Source organism: Castor canadensis, chromosome 13 (assembly GCF_047511655.1).
Source record: "Castor canadensis chromosome 13, mCasCan1.hap1v2, whole genome shotgun sequence".
NCBI classification, from domain to species: domain Eukaryota; kingdom Metazoa; phylum Chordata; class Mammalia; order Rodentia; family Castoridae; genus Castor; species Castor canadensis.
In genome coordinates this window covers 70,355,620-70,377,341 of record NC_133398.1, presented here as the reverse complement: position 1 = coordinate 70,377,341, position 21,722 = coordinate 70,355,620, and the positions used below count along the sequence as shown (strand labels likewise).

Genomic DNA, 21,722 nt, shown 5'->3' with positions numbered 1-21,722 from the left:
TACTAAATATGGTTTTGCTGTCTACCATGTTCCCCAGTGAGATCTTTATTATTCCCCTTCATACCTACTTTGTTCCAGTTAGAGGGCAGATTCCTTTCTGCAGCCAGGGCTTCCCTGCTTCTGGAAATTTCCTCTACTCTTTTACATTGTAGCAATTGGTATTGTAGGAATTTGTGTATGTTTTATCTTTTTCCTCCTAGAAGATAAGCTTCTATCTCACTTATCGTTTTCTCTTACATCCTCATTCAGTGCCTATAGGCAGGCATTCTGCCATTGAGCTGTATCTTGGTCCCTTTGTTGATGGCAAAACAACATTTTTAGAAGACCTTGGTTCTTGCGTTTCACCATGGAAGAATCCAAGCAGAACACGTGAATGTAAATGGGATTTATTAAAAGTTAGGAAAGGGAAATACAAGGGGGGGCACAGGTAGAGTCTGCTGGCAGAGAGAGTGCTTTTCTTTTTCAGATGCCTTTAAAACCTACCTACACTACCCCACGGGGAGAGGCAGGCCAGGAGGGTCTCACCCTATAATAAGCAAAGGGGAAGGGGCATGGGCTGTTCCCAGCTAGGTGGGGGTGGTCTGGCCCATCCCCAGGCAACCTACATGAACCCCAAACTTTTCCTATTTCTAGCCTGCTTCACCATCAGTGCCTTTAAAGAGAAGGTGAAATAACCCTGGAATGGAGGAAATGGAGGGGGCAAGGACTGGTCCCAGTTACCTGGGAAAGAGGTGTGGTTAAGTCCACATGCTTCACCAAGGACATGCCCTTGCTAATCTAACTTCATTTCCTTTCAAAATCAGCTGCTTGTTGAAGAAAAGTTTGAGTAATGTCATCAGTAGGAAATAGCAGAAAAAAATCAAGTTTTTAATAAGTTTCTTCGGATTTTTTATAGATAAGTTGGAAAGATATGGGCTTGATTATAATATGATACATATTTGTGTTGCATGTTGCTTAACCTTTTGACTTTGCACTGTTCACTGCCTTGCCAGTGCTACTTTAGTTATTTTTCATCAAGGTACCATTAAGGAAGAAGAAAACTGATACCTTTGGAGGGTGTAGAGGGATAAAGGTGCAGAGGTGGGCAGTGTGGAGGGAGACTTCTTTAGCCAGAAGCTAAAGGGCTTTGAAGTCTTATATTTTCCAATCAACTGAATCCACTTTCTATTTTATTTTTAACATATCCATGTATTATAAAAATATTTTAAATTATCATCAAATAAAATGGTCTGAGTAGCCTTACCAAATGGCATGGTATTGGTTTGAGAAGAATGGCATTTGATAAAGAAAGGTGGGCCAAATTTGTATCTCCGTTTTGAAAGAGAAGCTAAGCAATTGGATATCAGAAATCAGAGTAGAAAAAGGCTTTGGAAGCTGAAGGCGATGATCGACAGAAGCAAACACAGAGTCAGACTCTGGAGTTGGGGGAAGGGATTGCATGTTTATAGAGCAGAAACCTGGATCAATAGCAGTCCTTGTTAGAGATTTAAGGTCTTGGCCAACCATTTGACATTGTTGACGGCCTCCAGCAGCACTAACGGGACAGCATTCAGAAGCAAGGAGATAATCGTCCTGTTGTGTTCTTCCTTGACTTGGCTGCCTCCAAAGGCTTGTTTTCAAACAAACTCTACATTTTAAGAGGGCAAAGCAGGGAGGTAAATGGACTAGAGACTGTGCTCTACCAGGAAGAGCTGAAAGGCATTGAAAGGAGAGCAGACATCATTCTCAGCTTCAGAGGGCAGAATTGGAACTTTTTGATAGATATAAGTGCAACATGCTTTTCTATTTCAGTAATTTAAGATTTTTCATGTGCATATGAAATTGAGATAATATATAATGTATATATATATATATATGCATATACTATTAATTATATAGCATATACTAATAAATTGCTTTTAATAGTGCCCATTTCTTTTTAAACTAGATTGAGCCTGTACATCTTTTCATATGTTTATAAATTTATATTATCAGTTTTAATGGTTGCAATAGCATTCCTTTATATTAATATGTTCTTGACATCCCTTGACAGTTATTTCCATTTTTTAGTATCATAAATGACACTACAGCAACCATCTTTGAAATATATTCATTACTATGTACTTGTTGAGTATTTCTTTAGGATGTATTTCCATATGTGGAATAGCTGGGTTGAAATTAGTGCTGTATCTATCTGTCTGTCTATCTGTCTATCTATTCATCCATCCATCCATCCATCCATCTTAGGCTTTGGCTACTTACTGCTGAACTGCCTTACAAGTAGTATGAATTGGCTTTGTTAAGTCAGATTACCCCAAATAAGAGGTGTTATAGGAGGAATTTTTGGGTTGAATGTTGGACATTGATCTAAGATCCCTTCAAAAATGTTGTGAAAGTTTTTGCATGAGTATAGAGTTTCTATATCTACATCTGTCATGTTTTAGTCTTATATAAATTACTGTAGTAGCAAATTAACTGTTAAGGATTGGTAGCAAAAATAATGCTAGAAATTTCTGCATTGTTCAAAAAGTACTGAGGAAATCAACTAGTGAAGAGAGGTGTATGGCAGGCTACAACACAGTGCCGTGAGATTGCTTGTATGATAGAAATACTAAAGAGGTCCTTCAGCAAAGTAACCATTTTATCATTTATATAAGTCAATTATATTTCTGCACACTGCCAGGACAGAGTGAGCTTTGCTTCTAGGGAGGAAGGGAAGAGACAAAAGGCCTCTCCAGGTCATGTTCTTAGTAGAGTGCTCAAATTGATTTTGTTCATATTTTAGCCTCCTGGCCCCAACCTCAACTCCAGTGAGATGGTGTGAGTGTTGAGGTCCTCAAACCACTAGAGTGCTCTGAGCCTTGGTTTCTTAACCTATAAATGAGATCAGTGATCAATTATCACATTTCTCAAAGAGTTACTGTGAAGATTTCATCAGGTGATATGTAGGATAGTACTTAATGATGTGCAAAGCACTATATAAATATTAGTTGTCATTATCAGCTAATGGAACTTTTATCTTTAAATCTTTCTAATGGGTAGAGCTGATTAAGCTTCATCAAAGAAGAAACTGAGTCAGATTTTACCTGATTTTGTCATCTTAATGTGTGGCTCATAGTTGCAGTTCACTTAATATTTATTGAATGAGTGCAAGAAAATATATGTAGACTATAGCCTGAACTTTTATAAAACAATGAAAAGTATGTTTTTCCCTTGAAAACATGTGCTTGTCATCTTTGTGGAACAAGGACTGCTGTTTGTATCTTATAAATAGGGAAACTGAGGTACACTAACCCTCCCATCACTCAGATTGCTAGGTAATGTATTTTCAGGTGATTTCTACTTATTTTCAAGTACTTTTTTTTGATTGTTTAAGAGAACAGATAGAATTAAGCCTGTGTTCTGTAGCTGTTTTATAAAATCATTCAAAGAAATAGATGAAATATTGTATCAGATTTTATTTTACTTATTGACCCTTCATAGAAAATAATTTTGTTTTATATTTCATTCTCACCAAAGTCTTTGTTGCTAGGAAACTAATTGTTATCCACATTCCTAATATGGCAACTTTGTCTACATTTCTGTTCTTTGTGTTTTGTGTTTGGTCTTACAAGTTGAGTATTCCATTAACTGGGAACTCTGAACAACCATTGTGTAACTGAAGTGATACTCTGTGTCAGTTCTGTGCATGGCACTTGAGAATAAGAAAATTAACTTTTATTTCTGATGGGATATCGCTTATTGCTACTGAAAAGAGAAACCTATGAATAAGTACTTTGCATTTTTAAAACAAATACTCATTTAATTTAGGATTACCTGATTATATGCAGTTTCTGTATTTTCTTTTTTATTCATATGTGCATACAATGTTTGGGTCATTTCTCCCTCCTTCCCCCCCCCCGCCCCCTCCCTTTGTATTTTCAAATAAAAGGTCAAACCAGTAGTTTCTTATCCTTGGGCTTTAGGTGAAAGGAATCAATGAAATTGAATTCAAAATTGTATTTATGTATGCTTTTCCTAGGGAGATGTTCCATTAAAAAAAAAAAAACAGAATCTCAAATTACCCTGTGGTCCAGAAGTGTTTAGGAACCACTGGCCTAGCAAATTCAGTGGTGTCTTTGTCACTAGAAAATGATATAAAATAACTCAGCACTCATGGGTGCTAAATGAGTATTTACTGGAGCCCAATAGAAATCATAGGTGCTCCCTTTACAGTCTGTGACACTTGATGGCCTGTGAGCTCTTGGAGAACAGGGTCTTTGTCTTACCCATTCCTGGGAAGGTGTCACCTCAGTCTTCCTGTGTAATAGGAAGTGCACTGCTGTGTCAAGATAGAAGTCTCCCATTCAAACAAAACATTCTGAGCACATATCCTCAATACAGACATTTATAAATGATATACATGTACATGTCTATATTGGGATAACTTCCTCTGATATTTTTATGCTGACAGTATAAAGCACACATAGTTGCAATGTTAAAATAAGAGATGAAAAGCAGTGTTTAAAAACATACAGATAACTATGTTGGCTACTGTCTAAATATTAGCTACTATCTAAAAGGCACACTATATACAATATGCATGTAAATATCACAGTGAAACCCCTTTGTCCAGTTAATTTATGCTAATAAAAAAATAAAAGGCACACTCTATCCCTCTTCTCATTCCTACTTTTGACCTCATAATAATGAGCTTGTACCATGGCTTTTTGTGACTCCTCTTCTGTCTTCTACCACCCTTTCAGCAGATTCCATCACCACTAACTGCTTATTCCTCAAATTCTTATTCATCCAAATTCTTGGGAGTCAAGATCTGATTGACTCTGTTTACCATTCCATGTCAGGCCCACTCACATGAATGTGTTTGATAAACAACCTTAGTTTTGTGTTCTTTTTGGGGGAAGTCCATGTGTGTTAAGTGGGAGACAGTGTCACTCGGCACAAACATGGCTGTTGTGGCAGCAAAGGTGTGGAGACATCTTTACTGAGAAAGAGCCTGGTGAGGCTGGACGGTGATCAACCTCACTATTACACAAACATGTCTGTAAGTAGAGAAGAGAGACAAAAGTCTGATTTCCTGTTTTTCCTTTGCAATTCTGTGCCTATAACCCCTTTAAAGACTATGAGGTATGGTGAGGCAAACTTTGTAATTTAGGTAAGCCAGAGACCTGGAGGCCATTTATGCTCCTATAAAGGTCCATTCTGCTCAGCTACCTTCTGTGTCTAATTACTCCTAGGGAGAAAATGCTAACAGCTTTATCTTTGATATTTAGTAGTTTTTGCAATGGAGAAATTATGCCTAAAGAATGGTTTCAGGTTTGTTCCCATTCAGCCTGGTGCAGGGAGGATTTTAAAGATGTCCTCTGCAAAACACAACTTGTTTTTTCTAAGTCACTTCTGCATAGACTGGGATCCCGTATTTCCTAGATTGGAAGTGCCATATAAAGAAAGCACATTACGGGAATGTGAAACCTATTGTGCATTCATGGGAATATTTCTTTTCAATAACAGCACTTCTTTTTTTAAATTTTTTTTATTGTTTTATTATTCATATGTGCATACAAGGCTTGGGTCATTTCTCCCCCCTGCCCCCACTCCCTCCCTTACCACCCACTCCGCCCCCTCCCTCTCCCCCCACCCCCTCATTACCCATAGCAGCACTTTTTTATGGAGCTTTGGTGTAGTGTTGGTTCATGTCAGAGCTTATTGGCTACCTGGAGAGATGCCTGAACTTGTTAGGAGTCAGACTTTCCCATCTAAATATGTTCCCGAGGTATAGAAAGTTGTAGCTGTTCATAAGTTTAAGAGGTGCAGTGGTATTGAATTTAGGGTGAACTTTAAATGCTGGCCCAGAACTGTCCAGCATGAGCAAAATTTAGCCAGAGAGAGGAAAAAGAAGGAAGAGAGAGGAGGGGAGGGGATGAGAGGGGATGGGAGGGGCAGGGAGGGGAGGAGAGGAGTTTAACATTTCACCTTCTTATTCTTTTCTTTGGATCCCTGTCAGGTTTATGGAGATGATCATTCCTATGTCACAGAAAAAAAGAATAGCTCCAAATTTAAGTAATTTGACTACAGTTGAAGACTAGTGTGGTGTGAGGTAGAAAGTAATCCTGTGTGAGAATAGCTTACATTTCTTTTTAACAATATGGTTGTAGGCTTTTTTTTTTTTTCCCGCAGTACCAAGGTTTGAACTCAGGGCTTCACACTTGCTAGGCAGGCACTTGAGCCTCTCCACAAGTCATTTTTTTGTATTGGGTATTTTCAAGATGAACTGTTTGTCCATACTGGCCTTGAACTGTGATCCTCCTGATCTCTGCCTCCTGAGTAGCTAGGATTACAGGGTGAGCCATGGGACCTGGCTGGTTGTAAACATTTTAACTGAATTATCTTCTATATCCTTACCACATTTAAGTTTAAATCCATCTTGCAAGGCTGTCTTTACACCAAGGGCAAAAACATTCAAATGCAGATGTTGTTCCTTCCCATCATTTGTGTTTGTTTGCTTAATCTCTTCAGCTTCATACCCTTTTTTTTTTTTGGGAACTAGCATGTGAACTCATGGCCTCACGCTTGCTTGGCAGGCACTCCTACCATTTGAGCCATTCCTCCAGTCCCCCAGTTTTCAACTTTATACATTAAGTATTTCCTAATCTTAAAATCCTCATAGCCGGGCACTGATGGCTCACATCTGTAATCCTGGCCACTTGGGAGGCTGAGATCAGGAGGATCATGGTTCAAAGCCAGCCTGGGCAAATAGTTTTCGAGATTTCCATCTCCAAAGTAACCAGAGCAAAATGGACTAGATGTGGGACTCAAGTGGTAGAGTGCCTGCTTTGCAAGCATGAAACCCTGAGTTCAGACCTCAGTCCCCCCACCAAAAAAAAAAACTTTCATAAACTTGCTTATTATCTGGATAATAATTTAATGATCAACTTTCTGAAATTTTGCAGTTATAATAGTAGAGTGATTGCAATTGTACCTAAGTCTGTGGGTTGATTTTTTTTTTTCAAAGCATTATTAGCATATCTGAAGTATTTAAAAAATTATAATCACATTAAAAAATTCTTGCTATGTTTTACCGAGTTGATTTCCTTGAAAAAAACGGGACTAAATTCCACCCCAGTGGCAGTGTGTGAGTGCCTGCCTCCCTGTTGACCTACCCTGAAGATGGAATGGACAGGTCCATGCTTCCCCAGGCCTGGGGTTTCATCCAGACAGATTTGGGAGGTTATCAGTGAAGAGCTGTCTTCTCAGTCCATCTGATACTGTTTCTACCTGCTTGACCCAGCACCTGCCTCTCAAGGGCTCCTGCCTTCTGTTGTGTTGACTGATTTAAAAAACCTGGTTCCTCGTTTCTGTGTATTTGTTGTCCTCAGTATGTTACAGTACTTTTGTTATTTCTCTTCATAGTCATATGTCTGTCATGCAGACTTACAAGAGATTTACCTTTTGGGGGTTTTAAAGAAGTGCTGGATTTATCATTTCTGTTCTTCTTTTATTTAATGCATTGTTACTGAAGTACTTGGCTTGTACCCATTTTTCAAACAAATTGAGTATTTGTTCTCATTTGGATATGTAGTTCAATTATTTTAATTACTTAAGCCTTGCATTTCTCTTTGTTTTCTTCTTCGCCAGATCCCATAAGGTCTGATATGTAGGGTTTCTGTGTTCATTAATTGTGTTCTTTCTCTGCCCCAAGCATTTATGTATTTTCAAAATGATTTTATAATCAGATTTATATTCTTCCAAACAGTAATTATTTAGGAGAATAATTTTTCATGTATTGTGTTAAGACTTGTTATTTCTATGATTTTGTTTTAATCTGTGCTCAGAAAATGGTGTATCATTGATACTTTGTAGAATTTATTGAATTCTTCTAATATGACTTGGGGGTGTGTGTGTATGTGCTTGTGCACATTTGGGAAAAATGTTATCTTTGTAAAGATAACTTAGGTTTAATTTTTCAAATCTGTAGCTGTATTTTCATTCCTATGAAAACATGATGTCCTCAATGTGCCCTTGACTAGTTTTCCTAGCACAACAGTTTTGAAATAACAGTCTTGCTGTCTGGCTGCACTGTTGCCCAGTGGGCCCAGCTGGCATACAGCCTGCCTGTCAAGACATGGGTCCCTAGAAGCCTAACCTCTGACCTAGACCCTGTCTCTGAGCACTTTTATCAGAAACTTAATCTGTTAGAGGATTTTTCATCTTCATAAAAGGCAGAAACAATTTTCTTAATGCTGTTGATAAAGTCTGGATGCATCCTGTTTAATACAATTAATTATGGAAACTGGGCACTGGAGACTTATTTTTTCTTTTTAATTCCACCTGCCCCTGTTAACTTACATGATTTTCGTACATACTAAACATTTGTAAATTTATACTTATATCCATTATTAGTGACTAAGTTATGTTTCTTTTTTTCATGTGAATTTAATAAGTCATTTAAGTTCTCTTGGCTTAGTTCTTTGTAAAGCTTGTCTATACAACAATTAATAATTTAAGTTTCTGACTTCTGATGGAGTATTGGAGGCAATAAATAAATCTGTGTGGGAGTTTTTTTAAATGAACATTATTTCCTTATTGTGTGTTACTAGAGGCAAAAAGAGGGATCATAAGTTAAAAACAACAAAAAAGTTCCTGCATTTGTTTTAGGTCTGGTAACCTTAAAATGACAAAGGTCAATATGGGAAGGTGACTGGGAAGTAGTGAAGAGGTCTGGTAGAGATGAATCAGTTCGGGTTGTGATACACATGTGCATGGAAGCAATGCTAGGACTCTCTCTGTATAGCCATCCTTATCTCAAACCAGCAAAAACGCTATGTCTTTCTTATTATTGCTTATGCCTTCTCTTCAACAAAACTGGAGAAGAGGGCAGAACAGGTTCTGCCTGCAAGCAAGGGAGGTGATGGGGAGAGGAAGCGGGGAGGAACAGAGGGGAGAAATGGCCCAAACAATGTATGTACATATGAACAACAACAAAAAATTTTAAAAATGCAAAGGTAATAAATGTAATAGTTAATAGAAAAGAAAAGAAAAAAAAAGAAGTTACAAACATAAAGCTGGGTGTGGTGTTTCAGGCCTATAATCCCCACAGTCAGGAGACTGAAGCAAGAGGATCTTGAGTTTGAGGCCAGCCTGGGTTATGTTTTTGAGATCTGTCTCAAATCAACAACAACAAAAATGTTATAAACCTATTTTTAAGGCAGAAACTGTAATCATGTCAAAGACCTTTGATCCATTTTGCTAAATTGGTAACTTTAAAAAAATGGGACCAGTTTGCAACTCCAACAAAGTATGCAAGTCCCATCTGCCTGTGGAGCTGGTGCCTGGGGTGAGACAGAAGGCTCCATACAGGACCACGTGGTGCTGGGTGTTTTCTCCACACTAACAGGTGTTATTCCCAAAGCCAGCAGTGATACTTGACACAGATGTATATATATATACCATAGAAAGCCTTCTGCGGGGAGGTGGTTGGCGATTGTTAGAGGTTGTGATGGTTGTGATGTTGCATGGTGTTTCGTGACAACACATGTTAACAGACTTGTTTAAATGCTGGAGCCTGTGTTAAATGAAATTCTGAACACCCACACTGGAAAAATATAATAATAAAAGAAACAGCCTTAAGGGAGTTGTGTGTGTGTGTGTGTATTCCTTATTAGGATTTAGCAAAGGCAAACACATAATATTGAACAGAGTGGATAACTTTAAAAAAAAAAAAAAAGGCCAGGATGTAGCCATACTTCACTTTTATCTTTGAATTAATTAATTTGTGGTGTGTGTGAACACATTTGGACTGGGTATGTACCTAGTGGTAGAGTGCATGCATGAGGCCTTAAGTTTGATCACCAGCACTAGATTTAAAAAAACAAAAACATGTTTTTAAAAGGAAAGGAATGACCAAAATATGTTCTTTTATTTTTCTTTATTCATTTATTCATATGTGCATACATTGTTTGGCCATTTCTCCCCCCTGCTCCCCGTCCCCTCCCTCTCCCCCACATCCCCCTCGCTTCCAGGCAGAACCTGTTCTGCCCTTATCACTAATTTTGTTGAAGAGAAGACATTAGCATAATAAGAAAGACAAAGCATTTTTGCTAGCTGAGTTAAGGATAGCTATACAGAGATTCCTAGCATTGCTTCCATGCACAAGTGTGTGACAATCCAATACGTTCTTGGGTCTCTCAGCATGTATAATCTCATATAATTTACATTTAGAGACTCATCCAATTTGGCTTTTTTAGAAGACTATCAAACATGTAAGTGGAATATAGAGTCTTGGGTGAGAAACAAACACGTGGAATGAGATGTGTTCCTTATTGTATCAAAAAATTTAGAGCAAATCATTTCGTTTAAAAGGCAATAGACAGGGCTGTTGGAGTGGTTCACATGGTAGAGTACCCATGTAGCAAGTGTGAAGCCCTGAATTCAGACCCCAGTACTACCCACCACCCCCCTCCCCCACCAAAGGCATTAGATAAATTATTCAGAGAGAAATATGAATTTGTAGGAAAATGCTTAAATGTTTGGTAAGGACTCAGATTTTTGTTCTTTAGCATTGTGTCATAAGTCAAATCCTAAGTTCACCAAGTGACACTCACGGTTTCCCTATGGGTCCAGGAGCAGAGCTACTGACTGGGGCACATTGTGGCTGGGTATTCATGTCTGCCACCCCACAGGAGTGGTTAGGAAGAAATGCTTGTTTTCCTTTTTTCAGATAATTCAGTTTAAAACAAGGCAGAACTGGAAGTCAGTGTTTCCCTCCATAATATATCTCTGCCTTATATGTGCAGTAAATAATTTAAAAATGTCTTCATGCTTTTAAAAGGGGTTTATGTCTTAAGCAGAAAATTTTAATATGTTATTGCATTCTTTGTATCAATACATGTTTTAACTGATGAAGCGACAAGTCTATTTCTGGCAAACTGGTCTTCCATCTTTCCATCTTTATATCAGAAAATGTCAGAAATAAAGACTACTGGGCTAGAGAGAGGTGAGTTTGGATCCAATGGTAGCTGTCTACAGGACTTGCCTTTTCATACTTAGCAGTCTCCATCGTTACCACATTGTATGTCCTAATCCAGTCAAGTTTACGTTTCTGAAGTCTCTTTTTCTCCTCGCTTGCTTTGAGAATAGTATTCAAGTTATCACAGATTAAATTTCTGGCAGAGGTGGAGGAGAATCTGATGTTTGGACTCAAACTGCTGCTGTGCCACTGTTGTAATTAGCTAAGTGCTACCTGAGTTGATGTCATCACCAAAGGATAAGCTGTAAATCTAGGAATAAAAGATAATTTATAACTACAGAGGGCCTAGAATAATAAAATTGCTGCCTTATCAGTGTCTAAATTTAATACATAAAAATTAGGATAGTTTTCCCTTTCAGCCAGCACTAACATTAACCATTATCAGTGAGGAAAGGTGGTGAGTACAGCACAGATTAAATCAGAGGCATTGTTTTGTTTTTATTCTAAAGACATGTTAAAATGATTGACTGAGAGTTGACTAACTCAGCTCTCATCCCACCCGTTGATTGATGTTTGCCTTGCAAATCCTGAGTGAAAAGATTGAGAAATGATTTCATTGTGGTGGGAGTGGCTGATGTTAGGCGGTCAGTCTTCCTACATTAGAAGGTGCATGCACACTTTGAAAAGGTTTACTATTAGATGGGTTGGCTATCTACAAGCCATTCTTGTTTTCGTGAGTGCAGCTAACTTTATTTAGTGGCTCAGAGCAGTAAGCAAGCAGTTGCTGGGCAGAGCAAGACAGGGGATTGATTAATGGGTTGTACCCAACCCCCACAGCTTGGTGCTTGCAGGGTATTGGCCAGGGTAACCTGAGTTGGTCTTCATTTCTGTAGAAATCATTGGTCACAAGCATTGTGTGGCCTTTGTGTTCTGACTGCAAAGGTTTGGAAGGCCCACCTACAACCTGCTCCTCTCTTAGGAAAGGAGGGCTCGGCCCCTGTTTCAGTCCCTAAAGGCTAAGGGGCAGGAGGGTGGGGAGTGGGCAGGATGCCAGCTGCCTTTGTGGAGCTCTGAGAGCTAATGAGGCTTGAGAGAACATTTCTTTGGTGCACTGTGTGTGTGTGTGTGTGTGTGTGTGTGTGTGTGTGGCAGCTGTGGGGTTTGAACTCTGGGCCTCTCGCTTGCTAGACAAGTGCGGTACCACTTGAGCCATGCCTCCAACTCTTTTTTGCTTTAATTATTTTTTCAGAAAGAGTCATGCACTCTTTCTCCTCCAGGCCAGCTTCAGCTGACATACACCGCCCACACAACTGAGATTACATGTGTGAGCACCACATCCAGCCCTCCTTGGTGCACTTTACTATTTGAATGAATTGAGTAGGGTGTTCCATGGAAATGGACCTTGCTTCCTGTTCTTTCCTTCCTGGGTGGAAGCATGGCATTTATACAATCGTTAAAATTGAAATGAGCAGCTCTGCCATTCTATACTCAGCAGGGAAAAAGCCTTTGTAATGCTTTATTGACAGCTTTCTAAGTGGGGCTGGCACACCTGTAGTCCCAGCTACTTGGGAGGCTGAGGCAGGAGGATCTCTGTCTAAGGCCAACTTGGGCAAAAAAAGTTAGTGAGAATCTATTTCAAAGACAAGCTAAAAGCAAAAGTTCTCGCCCTGAGTTCAGTCTCTAGTACCACAAAAACAAAACAAAAGCCTGTAAGTGTATATGTATTTTAAATTGAAACCTGTATTTGTCACTGTCTCTTCACATAGCGGAACTTGACTGAAGTAATTTTTTTTTCATGAGGAAAAAATGAACAATGTCTTAGGTTATTTGAATTTTGGGAAGGATTACATTTGCTAGGCTTTATCTAAAAAAAAAAAAGAAAAGAAAACGAATAACAAAGCTTTTGGGTCTCTCTTACCATGCTTGATGACGCAGGGAGTCTATGATACTTTTCTTAAATTTTGCAAGTTATTTCAATTAAGGCAGTGAACAATACTTTTAGAGGCCAGGCAGCAGCTGAGAGTAAGTAACATCTTGTAAGCTACATAGTAATCACCCTCAGTGAGATTCATTATGCTGTGGAAAAAAGTGTTCTCCATTTACCTATGGAAAGCTAAAGTGCTGAGGAAGTACAGCATATGCCTGATGTCAGTTGCACAGTTGGTGATAAAAGCCACATTCTTAGTACTTCATATAGAGAACTGGATTTTGTGTAATTAATTAATTACAGAGCAGTGTTCCAATTACTAGCAAGAAGACAGTGGCTTAAGCCATAAATTTAGTGAGTGGTGTTCAAAGTGTGATCTTTGGGTCAGCATCATGCACTCCAAAGAGTTTTTGAGGAAGTTTAAATTCTTAGGTGCTACCCCAGACCTATCAATCAAACTCTGGAAGTGTGAGCCCTCTCCCTCTCCATCATAGTACTGGGTTTTGGACTTAGGGCCTCACATTTGCTAGACAGGGGCTCTACCACTTGAGCCATACCCGCAGTCTTTTTTGCTTTTAGTTTGCTTTTCAGATAGGCTCTTGTGCTAACTTTGCTGGGTCTGTGATGCTCCTATGTCTGCTTCCTGAGTAGTCAGCACCACATGCAGGTACTGCTGCACCTGACCACCCACTCCGCCCCCTCCCTCCCCCCCCCAATACCCAGCAGTAACTATTTTGCCCTTATTTCTAATTTTGTTGAAGAGAGAGTATAAGCAATAATAGGAAGGAACAAGGGTTTTTGCTGGTTGAGATGAGGATAGCTATACAGGGAGTTGACTCACATTAATTTCCTTTGCGTGTGTATTACCTTCTAGGTTAATTCTTTTTGATCTAACCTTTTCTCTAGTTCCTGGTCCCCTTTTCCTACTGGCCTCAGTTGCTTTTAAGGTATCTGCTTTAGTTTCTCTGCGTTAAGGGCAACAAATGCTAGCTAATTTTTTAGGTGTCTTACCTATCCTCACCCCTCCCTTGTGTGCTCTCGCTTTTATCATGTGCTCATAGTCCAATCCCATTGTTGTGTTTGCCCTTGATCTAATGTCCACATATGAGGGAGACCATACGATTTTTGGTCTTTTGGGCCAGGCTAACCTCACTCAGAATGATGTTCTCCAATTCCATCCATTTACCAGCGAATGATAACATTTCGTTCTTCTTCATGGCTGCATAAAATTCCATTGTGTATAGATACCACATTTTCTTAATCCATTCGTCGGTGGTGGGGCATCTTGGCTGTTTCCATAACTTGGCTATTGTGAATAGTGCTGCAATAAACATGGGTGTGCAGGTGCCTCTGGAGTAACCTGTGTCACAGTCTTTTGGGTATATCCCCAAGAGACCCCACATACTTCTAATGCAGGATAAAGTTTGCAAACCACTGGCTTTTTATAATTGTATCAGTTGAAGTGTTCAGACCTGCTCTAAAGATAAGAGTCCCTGGGGTCTCCATGTGAACAGACATGGAAGTAGCTGACAGTTTCCTTGGAGGAATGCTGTAGACAACTAGAACCCCACGGCCAACTTTTCAGGGTGTGAAGAGAAGATAGAAAAGGAAGCAGAAACAGAACTGGTATTTGAGTTGTGTCTGCTCTGCCAGGCACTGTGTGGTTTTCTAGTAGATCTGTGCTCAGTCTCCTCTGCCCAACCCAGTGTGCTGTGGTACTTCATCGTGTTCTAGATGTACATCGGTCTCAAGTACAGCGTGAGCTATTTGCCTGGGTTCTCTGGTTGACAGAGAGCTGATACTGTGCTTCCTTTTGGGGGCTGTGTGTTCCAGTTCGCATTGGAGATATAGAAAGGTTCATGAGCAACTTGATGCTTCCTCCTGAAACAGCAATTTTTATCTCAGACTGTGGGAGAGGGGAAGGAGGAACCTTACCTTTCTCCAAAACCACTATTACTCCCCATGGCTAACATGTAGCAGGTACTTGGTAAACAACTCTTGAATGGATTGCCATGCTAGTAACCTGAAGATACCATAGGGAGCTCGTGCCTGCCTTTCCAACTCTCTTTGTTAAGGTACAGGTCCTCAAAACATGGTCCCTTGACCAGAAGCAACACCAGGAATTTTTTAGGAACATAAATTCTGAAGGTGCGGCCCAGCAATCTGGTTTAACAATCCCTACAGGGGATTTTGATTAATGCTAGCATTTGAGAACTGTTGGTTGTAGGCAAAAGTATGATTTTTAAAAATATATTTTTATTTTTAATTGATACGAATTATATGTATTTATATAGTATCAAACAGGTTTAGAAGACATAAATATTGATGTGTTTTGTCTACATGCTTATATTTAAATCTTAATATTTGTGTATTGCTTTTTTCTATAGGTGTACATGATATGTATTAAAGTGGTCTAATAAGTAAAACAATTTAAGTAATTTTATGTATATAGATAAAACATTTTTTTGTCATGGATTTGAAAGCTAAGTACAATAAGTAAAATTTTTATGTTCAAAAATAAGTGTGATATTTCAATATGTGAATGCAATGTATAATGACCAAGCCTGAGTAACTGGCATCTCTATCATGTACGACACATCTTTTCTTTGTTTTGAGAACATTGAAAGTGTTCTGTACTAGCTGTTGAAAATATTGAATTAATTTTTGTCAACCATTGAGACCCTACTATGGTAGAAACCATTAGAAGTTATTCCTCCTATTCTAACTTTACTCCTTGTACCCATTAGCCATCCTCTCACTGCCCTTCCTCCCCAGCACTTTGCCCAGGTTCTACTGATCACTATTCTACGCTCTATTTCTATGAGGTCAACATTTTAGCTCCCACATAGAAGTGAAAATAGTACTTATCTTCCTGCTTCTGAATTATTTCACTTACCATAATGTCCTCCAGTTCCACCCATGTTGCTGCAAGTGACAAACTTCATGGATTTTTATGGCTGAATAACATTCTACTGCGTATATATACTCCATTTTGCTTATCCATTCACCTGTCAATGGACCTTGTTTGATTCCATACTTGGCTATTGTAAGGCCCCAGTAAACAAGTACAGATGTCTAGAAGTGGAGTTTTTAAGTGGTGCTTTTTATTGTGGTTTTCTGGCAAGTAAAGTTGATCCACATTGAACTTCGGGAGTAGGAGCATGACAAAGCTCGTGTTGGCACCCTCCAAGGCATGTGACAGAGTGCTCATTGCCAGTTTTTACCTGACTGCACTCAGAGTACAGTGGGGGCCCCTTCTACCTCCCCAGATCAGCCCTATATGTGGCCATCTCCTCCAGGAGATAAAGGAGGGAGGAACAGTGGAACACATGGAGCCTCTCCTTCCTGGAGTGCTATGGGTTACAGGACAGACCGAGCTTTATGCTGACCCCCAAAGGAGAAGAAACCACCTTCTGGTGGTTTACTTCTTAAAAAGTAGGAAATATTGTTCTATTTTGCATATTTTATTAATATCTAGATATTGAGTAAGGAAGTATGCTATGGATGACTGAATATCTCTTATTCCTTAAGCAGTTTCTTAAAATTAAAAAAAAATTGGCCTTTGCTATGGAGGATAAAAATTATGTATATTAGTAGCATTGTTAAACATCTCATTTCTGATTAATTCTAAAAGAGAAAAGTTTTTTTTAACTTTCTGGAGCTCTCTATTGAAATTTTAAATATTTCTATTTTAATTGTATCCCCCCCAGGAGAGTATCACAGTTTAAAAATATATCTTGCTATACCTAACTAAGTTAAAAATGCCATCTTTAAGATGAGAAGCCCATTAAAGGGGAAGGGGCTGACAGGATTGCACCCTTTATAACTGTAGAGTTTTGCTGTGACATCTGGATTTAATAAAATGTCTGCAGCTAAGCACAGAGGAGTAAACTGACTACATCAAGGTTTAAATATACAGTCATAGAAAAAAATCAGAAGAAGCATTCAGCATGCAAGCCTCAAAAAAATAGGGATTGATGAGCAAAATTTGTCAGGGGAGGTACACTGGATTTGGAGGGAGAGACCTAGTCACTGAGAGGTATTCCAGTTGCAGGCTGGTTCTCCACCAAGTGCCTCACCCTACCCTTTGCTTCAGGGCTCCTAGCACACCTGGTTATTAGCTTGGTAACGGGATAACAGGGAAAAGGTGATTTTCAGCTGGGAATCTTTGGCTGCAGGGATCAAGACCAACTTAGGTAAGATTTTGTCAGGATCCTGAAATATTGCCAAGAATTCAGGATCCTCAGAGGAAACCTGGAATCAAGAATAGAAAAACAGCTGTTAGAATGGCTCAAGTGGTAGGGCACCTGCCTAGCAAGCACAGTATTGGAGGGACACACACACACACACAGAAGTTAAAGGATTGTACCTGTATACTGTCCCTGCTTCTTTCTCTTAGCTTCAGTCTCACCTTTCTGCTGACTGTCCAGATACCTGTCCCTGATTTACCTGCTTCTAGTCAGCCTGGCACAGGGAGAAGCACCCCCCTCTCAGACTGGATCTTTGTTCCTGTGATCCACTGGATAGGGTGAGTGTGCATAAGGAGGTGTTATGATGAGCCTGCCTTTGACACTCTGGCACAGTCAGAAGATCCCAGAGAGGGAAATAGCTTGCACAGAAGGGGCAAGCAGTTAGCCTGTTGCAGTGGGCTTATTCATTAACCCCACACTCTGAGGGAGTAATCATCTTTGGATCCAAAAAAATCTGAATGTTGGTCCTGAAAAACCTGAGGCCACACAGTGAATCGGTGTCATGGATTGTGGTTAGTTTTCCAAGTGGCTCCACCCCATGAGACCTCACAGCTGTCAGCACCCCATGCCTCCAGTGATGCCTTCTTGTCAGCACAGAGCCTTTAAACAGCAGTAGTGACGCGCAGTCTCATGAATCTGTCTAGTCTAAAAGTGTCCTTTATTCTGCATGTCAGTCTGGCACACAGATGAAGTCAATGACATTGAACTAAGAAAAATGTGTAGGTTACTAGGTATGAACCTTTCTTCCCACGTTTGTTAATTTGTTCACGCAGTTGTTGATTTGAATCAGGAATGAATCTCAGCACACAAACTAGAGCTGCAAGGATCATGGCATTTTTCTGAGTTGACTTAATTTTGATTATAAGCTTCTACTTCTTGGAGTAGCGGAAAATTCACCTTGGTTATTCTTGAGCCTTCTTCCCACACCACCCTTCTAGGATTATGTCAACCTTTGTCCTTACTTCATGTGGTGATGTCGGGAAGGTCCCTTGAGTAATGTGTTCACATTGCTCATTTTTGAGGCCAGGAGGATGCTTGCCACATGTAGGAGTGAAGCTTAGATTCCAGCCATTCTCTTGGAGCCCCTGCACATTTGAGATGCAGCCCGAGAGCATGTGGCCCTTTACTGTCCTTGATTCCACACTTATTCTCTTCCAAGAATCTCCTCCTTGTTGGGTGATATTGCTCAGTTCTCAGACCCCTTCCTGCTTAAGGAAGGCCACCACAACCTCCCTGAAACAGGGAAGTCAGAGCCTCTACCATGTGAGCGAGGGAAGTTTAGACAGAAAAGCATACGGTACTGAGAATGCCTCCTGCCCCAGAGTCAGTAACTATCCAAGTGCTGACTGCAGCCAGGCCATGTGGTAGGCTCTGCTTCCTCTGTGGTCACCTAGCCACAGTTTCCCATGACCAGATCCCTACCTCGAGGCATCGGCTCCACTTCCTCTTTCAGGGGGCTGTACCTGTCCCAAAGTGGCAGGGGAATTTGAGACATTTTGCTGGCTCTCCAAAGCCAATTTGGAAATTTGTTTATTCCACAAGTGTTAGCCTTCAAATTTCTAAGCATTATCTATACATCTTTAGTAAATCATAAAAGTATGTGTTTTCCTATTGTGATAATGAGTAATTTGGTTCCATGAATGATCCTTCATAAAAACCCATCTGTTAGGCTCACACAGTATGCACTTTTGCCCTCAGAATCCTCAGTGCCTAGATGTGTTTTGTGTGCAAACAGTTTCAGCTATCTCCTTTTGCCCTTACTACAGATGCTGCCTTGCCCACAGAACAACCAATACATTAAAACAAATAATCAAATAAAAACCTTTGCAGGGGGGAGATAATTAAAATTAAATAAAGGGAACCCCTGTTGGAGATGGCAAAACCTGAACACAGCACTCATAAAAATATGCTGTTTGGGCGATTTGCATGTTACGGAGACTCTGTAAAGGCCTCTTCTGGAATTTCAGTACAGGCTGTACATAAAATATTTATAGAGCAGAGTGTGCTTTGCCTTTGACAAAAGCCTGGATTCAAGTGTGTGCTGATACTAAGGACATCGCTAACTTATAAGTGGCTGAAGTTACCTTTAAGGATATTTGGAGGAAAGGAAAGCATTTGTCATTGGATTGAGCTTGAAGTGACCAATAAAGTAGCCTTGGTTCCTTGCCAAAAATATGTATCTTCTTATCAGAATAACAATAGTAAAGATACTTAATAGAGGAAGGGGTAGAAGAGAGCTTACTAGAGAAACTTAAAAGGATGTGCCACAGTTACCCTTTACTTCTGGAGGAAAAACTGGAGTCGTCTTCTCTGGGATTACATCTAAGGAAGATATGCTACTAAAAAGAAGCTCGGAATAAAGTCTTTAGGGGCAGCACATAACTTATTTGTCAAAAAATCTAATTATCATTTTACAGTTTATGGATATCTATTCCAGTTTGTCTGTAAAAGAGGAATGATAATGCCTGTCTGATAGGCTTCATAGTAAAGGACTGGAAGAATAAAGCACCTGTTACTTAGTAAGTAGCAACAATTTTTTTTGTTCTTGTGATGATTACTTTGACTCATAAGTTTACCTGAATTTTCTTTTTTTATTTATTTATTTTTTTATTATTCATATGTGCATACAAGGCTTGGGTCATTTCTCCCCCCTGCCCCCACCCCCTCCCTTACCACCCACTCCGCCCCCTCCCGCTCCCCCCCCTCAGTACCCAGCAGAAACTATTTTGCCCTTATCTCTAATTTTGTTGAAGAGAGAGTATAAGCAATAATAGGAAGGAACAAGGGTTTTTGCTAGTTGAGATAAGGAACTAGAGAAAAGGTTAGATCTAAAAGAATTAACGTAGAAGGTAACACCCACGCACAGGAAATTAATGTGAGTCCACCCACCTTATAGCTATCCTTATCTGAATTTTCTTTAATCCTGCAAATAGGCCAGTGAAATAGTCAGGGTTTCATTTTAGTGATAAAATATACTGGAGAGGTATGGGCAGGGGAAGAAGAGCATCTGATGTGTTTTTATTGGGTTAAGTCAGGCAAACTTCAGGGTTAGCTGCAAAATCCTTTTGATCCAGTAATCAGCATTCTAGACAGGATGTTTCCTTCTGCTCGCCTCCCTGTTTCTTCTCAGCTCCCTGCATTGCATATCCTTTGTCAGCCATATTGAAAATTGCCCTGAGGTCAGTTGCACCGGTGACCTGCCCCATAATTGTTAAGGCCATTGGCTTTTGGTTAGTTCCCACCCACAGGTTTGACATATTGCTCATCTCTTTTGGGGTTTATATGCCTCTCCACTGTTGCAGTCATTCTCTTCTATCATAAGTACTCTTTTTCTCCTTCATGGATTCTTTCTCCAATTCCTGTGACCCTTCACTGTTGTCTTCTACTCATTCTCCCTTAGAACCTTCATTTAGACCTGGGACTTCACCCATCATCTTTGTGGTCAAAATATAGTAACCAATTACCTTTCTCTATGGTAAGTCATCCTTTTACTATTGAGAGTTTGATCATAAAATGGTATTTGAGGGCTGGGAAGTGTAGCTCATTGTTGAGCATGTGAAGGGTCCTGAGTTTGATCTCCAACACACACACACACACAGACACGCACACACAGACACGCACACACAGACACAAACGTACTTGAAACTAGAATATGGTCGCTTTGACACAAATTCTGGCAGGCATACCGTTGAACTCCTGTCCTGACTCCGTGCAGAGGCCATTAGACTGTCTGTGAATTGTCTATCTATTAATGATGGAACCAGCTCCTTTGTGAGCCTTTCCACACAAATAAAAAGGATGGAACTGATTAAAGATTCTTTTAAAAATTAAATTTATTTTAACTGGTACATGAAAATTATACATATTAATGGAGTGGGGTAATGTTTTTATGTAATGTTTAAGTCAAGTTAAATGTATCTGTCTCCTCAGGCATTTCTCATTTCTTACATTAAAACTTTCACAATCTTTTCTAGTAAAAGAATCTGACCTCAGGTGCAAGGGCCTGTCAGTTGGGAAAAAGCATGGGTAGAACTGATTCAAGAAGTAATTGATTTATAAAAACTCTAATACTATCTACCCTGAAGTGAAAAAGCTAACTTAAAATAATCAGTGGACATCAGTATTCAAGGTGGTGTATGAGACTTAGCTTGTGTGGCAAGTGGGCATTGCTGGGGCCATAGATACCAGCTGTACCTCAAGAAGGGATGAGAAAGCCTGTTATCTCACAAGGGGAGATGATAGATGCTTATGTAAGGTGGAGAGTATGTGTTCTTTGGAAAATGCTCAGGTTAGTCTGACTAGAACAGAAGGTGTTTATTGGAAATTGGAGGAACAAGGTAGTACTAGCTCATGGAAGAACTGAAAACCAGCAGAGGAGTTTATATCTGATCATTACACTGAGGATATGGATCTAACAGAATGTTGTGTTTGGAAGTTGTAAGCCAGAGAGCCTTAGAGCAAGGTGGGATGGGAATGACTAATGTTATTGAGTACTTGCCATGTGATCTGTAAGGTACAAGAACTAGCTGTTCTTATTCTTACTGGAACCTTAGGGATAGATATAATTCTCATTTTATACATAGCCAAACTGAGTTTCAGC

The 21,722-nt window shown here is 39.7% G+C and overlaps 1 protein-coding gene across 3 annotated transcripts in view; it reads left to right on the top strand.

The window, feature by feature from the left end:
* Positions 1-21,722, top strand: part of Kank1 (KN motif and ankyrin repeat domains 1) — a 204,263-nt gene that overhangs the window by 57,670 nt on the left and 124,871 nt on the right. The gene's annotated exons all lie outside the window — the stretch shown is intronic.